This window comes from Oncorhynchus nerka, linkage group LG18 (assembly GCF_034236695.1).
Source record: "Oncorhynchus nerka isolate Pitt River linkage group LG18, Oner_Uvic_2.0, whole genome shotgun sequence".
NCBI lineage: Eukaryota > Metazoa > Chordata > Actinopteri > Salmoniformes > Salmonidae > Oncorhynchus > Oncorhynchus nerka.
Genome location: NC_088413.1, coordinates 56997381 through 57003301, shown reverse-complemented (window position 1 = coordinate 57003301; position 5921 = coordinate 56997381). Strand labels below are relative to the sequence as shown.

General features: G+C 44.6%; 1 long non-coding RNA gene across 3 annotated transcripts; it reads right to left on the bottom strand.

The window, feature by feature from the left end:
- Positions 1-522: 522 nt before the first annotated feature.
- On the bottom strand, positions 523-3411 carry LOC115146638 (uncharacterized). Of its 3 annotated transcripts, XR_003866191.2 has the most exons (3): positions 2993-3098; positions 1575-1648; positions 523-1390 (listed from the first exon to the last, which is right to left on the bottom strand). It is a non-coding gene; the product is annotated as an uncharacterized LOC115146638 (long non-coding RNA). The 3 variants fall into 3 exon arrangements; XR_003866190.2 differs by having other exon boundaries at positions 523-1648; positions 2993-3411; XR_010459760.1 differs by lacking the exon at positions 2993-3098 and adding an exon at positions 2411-2986 and having other exon boundaries at positions 523-1648.
- Between the last annotated feature and the right edge of the window lie 2510 nt (positions 3412-5921).

Sequence of the window (5921 nt, the reverse complement as noted above, 5' to 3'; positions counted from 1 at the left end):
AGTCACCCAGTAAAATTCTACTGGAGTAAAAGTCCAAACGTTTTTGGTTTTAAATATACTTAGGTATCAAAAGTAAATTTAATTGCAAAAATATACTTAAGTGTTTTAAATTTAAGGATTGCCAGGGGCACACTCCAACACTCAGACATAATTTACAAACAAAGCATTTGTGTTTAGTGAGTCTGCCAGATCAGATGCAGTAGGGATGACCAGGGATTTTCTCTTCTCTTTAAGAGTGTGAATTTTCCTGTCCTGCTATGTAAGGAATACTTTTGGGTGTCAGGGAAAATGTATGGAGTAGAAAGTACATTCTTTACTTTAGGAATGTAGTGGAGTAAAAGTAGTAGTCAAGTAGTCAAAAATATAAATAGTAAAGTAAAGTACAGATACCCCACAAAAATGACTTAAGTAGTACTTTAAAGTATTTTTTTAGTTAAGTACTTCACACCACTGTATATCAGTTTGTATGAATGAGTGGTTACAAGATATGTAGGCCTTCCAAACACACACCAGAGACAGAAGGGTGTTCTACATTATTTATTTAACAATAGCTAAAAGTCCCAAGTGGACAAGTCCAAAAAGATCAAATGGAAAAGTCCTATTTTAAAAGTCCTTGAGGACTCTTCCGTGGTCACACCACTGCAGGTACGCTCTGAGGGATCCAAGCCAGTGTTCACAGCAGGCCTCTCCTGGGTTCTGTTGTACTGAGTGAAAGAAAGATTCTGTCAACAGATTTAGCTGAAACGTCATAGGGCCAATTACAATAAAACTCCACAATACCTCTCCAAAAATGATTAAACTAAATCATAATAAGCAACAATAGAACTAAGGAAAGGAGTATAATATCAAAGGTAATGGGGAAATAGTAAATAGATTTAAACAAACTTAAATGGGAAAATCAAAAAGGCTTGAATGGGAAAATAAAAATGGAGGCAGGAGACAGTGGCTTAAGTAATGTTATCAATAAAGGCCAATCATGTCTACTCAGAAAAGTTTTTCATTGTCATTGGGGGGACACTAGTAACTCAAATAGTTTAGATGTGAGCAATGAGTGTTCAGGCAGAAAAGTCACTATAATCCATAATGAATTCAACCCGAATTGTGCTTCACCTTTCCAGTATCCCAAAAGGCCTCCTCTCTGGTTCACAGTAGGTGCACTACTGTACTGGCTGTGCGTAGCACACAAAGCAGTAGAGAATGTCAGCAGGCAGTGCTAGCAGGTGAAATGTTGGAAATGGAATATGGAGAGGTACTTAGCTTTTGGAAAGGGTGAAGCGTTGACCCTCCCAATTCCCATAAAGGCCTTCTCGTTCCATTTCAACACTGGTCCCGGTCTGCTCCAGCAAAGAGGTGCGCACCTTATATTCACCCGTACCAGGTGAATTAGGTTCTGGGCATATAATGCAATGTATTGGGGAATCTTCTAATATATACATAGTCACCTCCATGACATACCTTTCATCACCAAAGCTGTGTGTACTGGTCATGTTGCTGTACAACCCTTTTCTTAGTGCCAATGATATAAATGTGCAATTCACACACAATATTCAGTTCATATGCATTGACTGTAATACCTCTGCTGTGCAACAACAGCTTTATTCCAGCTCTGGCACCATGTTCCTTTCTAGTGATCTTACTCCCTCTCCACCTGGAATGCAATAACATCAAAAACAGGAATAAAAATGTACCTACTCAGTCAGTAACTTAGCTAACTAATGAAACAATAATGTGTACATATACAAGCATATTCTTTATTAGCCAAATTGCACCAAAACAACAGCCGCTGCTACTTTTTCAGTTACCAATTCATCAATACACAGTAACAAACTTATTTGGCAAAAAGTGTTCAATAGTCAGTAGCAGGTCAGTAAAAGTATAGGTAGCAAAGATCGTTTTTATTTTCTAAAATCATTAGCTAGCTACATTGATGACCTCAGCTAATGTTTGAAGTTCTCTCTTCCCAAGCAGTTTCAATTTAGCTAGGCTCATCCAACAGGCTTATGCTGCACTGAAACAGAGACAATACCAGACCAGACAGCCTGACCCTGATCCTATTGCGTTTAAGTTAGCTAACTACCTAAATGGCCTTTTCATAATCTTTATAGATAATATAAATATATTTGTTTTCCCCTAGCACCTAGAGCTGCCTAATATAGCAAGCCAGTACGGTAGCTAGGATGCATGCAATGTGTGACATTAGTTGCTATATGGGTGACATTAGATAGATGTTCTTTACCATTCGTCCATCAGATTTGCCACCAACGTTCCTTACAGGACACATCACACTGCACTCTAAACTACTCTGTAAACTGGTCATCTCTGTATGCCCGTCGCAAGACCCACTGGTTGATGCTTATTTTTTGTTTTGTTTAAAATTTAGGCCTCACTCCCTCCTATCTGAGATACCTACTGCGGCCTTCATCCTCCACATACACCCGTTCTGCCAGTCACATTCTGTTAAAGGTCCCCAAAGCACATAATCCCTGGGTCGCTCGTCTTTTCAGTTTGCTACAGCTTGTGACTGGAACGAGCTGCAAGAAACACTCAAACTGGACAGTTTTATCTCAATCTCTTCATTCAAAGACTCAATCATTGGACACTCTTATTGACAGTTGTGGCTGTTTCGCGTGATGTATTGTTGTCTCTACTTTCTTGCCCGTTGTGCTGTTGTCTGTCTTTTGTCGTGATGTTATGTCCTATATTTGTATTTTATTTTTAATCCCAGGCCCCGTCCCCACAGGAGGTATTTTGTAGGCCGTAATTGTAAATAAGAATTTGTTCTTAACTGACCTGCCTAGTTAAATAAATAAAGGCAAAAAAATAAATGAGTGAGATGAAACCGGAAGGAATGACATCGCATCCGAAACAGATTTATGTCTGGAATTATTGAGTCTACCATTACAGAAATCCACTTGCAAATCTTTACATAAATTAGATCATCAAAAACACGTTGAAATAGCATTAGGCTGAATTCCCAAGATAGCTTTCTTACCTAAAATAAGAAGCGCCTTTTGGGAAGTCCTCCATGTTGCAATGTGGCTACTGGCTACCTGGGGATGTAAACATCACGTTGGTCCCACCTTCCATTTAGCTAGCTAGCCAATCACTGGCATTGTAACAAAGGCCAGTGCTGTGATTTGTCAATAAGGCTGCCAATCATATTTGAGTAACATGTAGATTTGCGAACACACAAGTGCATTTCGAGAGAACGCAGACAAGTATACCGTGAGCAGGGAGATGCTGATCTCAACACACAGCGCTCAATTCTACTTTCTGGGAAAGCAAAAAAACATTGAGGTTTTTACTCTCTCTTTTAGCTCATCAACATGATCGTCTCCGTCCTAAATATATTTTATCTGAACTATCATTTTTTGTGTGCAATTTTACAACACATTTCATGCAATTTTACTCATTTTACCATGGGGTGGAGAGCAGAGGAGGCTGGTGGGAGGAGCTATAGGAGGACAGGCTCATTGCAATGGCTGGAATGAACAGGGCTCCGGGCAGCCGAGCGGAAATGGAGGAAAACTCGCCTCCCTGCGGACCTGGCATCCTTTCACTCTCTCCTCTCTACATTTTCCTCTTCTGTCTCTGCTGCTAAAGCCACTTTCTACCACTCTAAATTCCAAGCATCTGCCTCTAACCCTAGGAAGCTCTTTGCCACCTTCTCCTCCCTCCTGAATCCTCCTCCCCCTCCCCCTCCTCCCTCTCTGCAGATGACTTCGTCAACCATTTTGAAAAGAAGGTCGACGACATCCGATCCTCGTTTGCTAAGTCAAACGACACCGCTGGCTCTGCTCACACTGCCCTACCCTGTGCTCTGACCTCTTTCTCCCCTCTCTCTCCAGATGAAATCTCGCGTCTTGTGACGGCCGGCCGCCCAACAACCTGCCCGCTTGACCCTATCCCCTCCTCTCTTCTCCAGACCATTTCCGGAGACCTTCTCCCTTACCTCACCTCGCTCATCAATTCATCCCTGACCGCTGGCTACGTCCCTTCCGTCTTCAAGAGAGCGAGAGTTGCACCCCTTCTGAAAAAACCTACACTCGATCCCTCCGATGTCAACAACTACAGACCAGTATCCCTTCTTTCTTTTCTATCCAAAACTCTTGAACGTGCCGTCCTTGGCCAGCTCTCCCGCTATCTCTCTCAGAATGACCTTCTTGATCCAAATCAGTCAGGTTTCAAGACTAGTCATTCAACTGAGACTGCTCTTCTCTGTATCACGGAGGCGCTCCGCACTGCTAAAGCTAACTCTCTCTCCTCTGCTCTCATCCTTCTAGACCTATCGGCTGCCTTCGATACTGTGAACCATCAGATCCTCCTCTCCACCCTCTCCGAGTTGGGCATCTCCGGCGCGGCCCACGCTTGGATTGCGTCCTACCTGACAGGTCGCTCCTACCAGGTGGCGTGGCGAGAATCCGTCTCCTCACCACGTGCTCTCACCACTTGTGTCCCCCAGGGCTCTGTTCTAGGCCCTCTCCTATTCTCGCTATACTCACAATGTCACTTGGCTCTGTCATAACCTCACATGGTCTCTCCTATCATTGCTATGCAGACGACACACAATTAATCTTCTCCTTTCCCCCTTCTGATGACCAGGTGGCGAATCGCATTTCTGCATGTCTGGCAGACATATCAGTGTGGATGACGGATCACCACCTCAAGCTGAACCTCGGCAAAAGACGGAGCTGCTCTTCCTCCCGGGGAAGGACTGCCCGTTCCATGATCTCGCCATCACGGTTGACAACTCCATTGTGTCCTCCTCCCAGAGCGCTAAGAACCTTGGCGTGATCCTGGACAACACCCTGTCGTTCTCAAATAACATCAAGGCGGTGGCCCGTTCCTGTAGGTTCATGCTCTACAACATCCGCAGAGTACGACCCTGCCTCACACAGGAAGCGGCGCAGGTCCTAATCCAGGCACTTGTCATCTCCCGTCTGGATTACTGCAACTCGCTGTTGGCTGGGCTCCCTGCCTGTGCCATTAAACCCCTACAACTCATCCAGAACGCCGCAGCCCGTCTGGTGTTCAACCTTCCCAAGTTCTCTCACGTCACCCCGCTCCTCCGCTCTCTCCACTGGCTTCCAGTTGAAGCTCGCATCCGCTACAAGACCATGGTGCTTGCCTACGGAGCTGCGAGGGGAACGGCACCTCAGTACCTCCAGGCTCTGATCAGGCCCTACACCCAAACAAGGGCACTGCGTTCATCCACCTCTGGCCTGCTCGCCTCCCTACCACTGAGGAAGTACAGTTCCCGCTCAGCCCAGTCAAAACTGTTCGCTGCTCTGGCCCCCCAATGGTGGAACAAACTCCCTCACGACGCCAGGACAGCGGAGTCAATCACCACCTTCCGGAGACACCTGAAACCCCACCTCTTTAAGGAATACCTAGGATAGGATAAAGTCATCCTTCTCACCCCCCCCCTTAAAAGATTTAGATGCACTATTGTAAAGTGGCTGCTCCACTGGATGTCATAAGGTGAATGCACCAATTTGTAAGTCGCTCTGGATAAGAGCGTCTGCTAAATGACTTAAATGTAAATGTGAATGGAATACATGGAACAGTATCAAACACATCAACATATGGAAACCACTTGTTTGACTCTGTTCCATTTATTCCATTCTAGCCATAACAATGAGCCCATCCCCCTATAGCTCCCACCACCAGCCTCCTCTGGGAGATATACATTTTTGCAGTTTTAAAGCTAATTTCCTGCATTTCTACACATTTTTCCATGACTTATGCCATGTAACTATGACATCTGAGTGAGAGTGACTAACAAAATCAATGTCACACCCTCTCCCTGGGCACAGATTGTCGCTGGTTTAATGTTGAAGGAAGAGCAAACATCTGAAGCAGGCGGGCCGGTTGATAAATAAATATTAGTTGTCCTTGTTTGAACAGTGGAGCACTCTCTG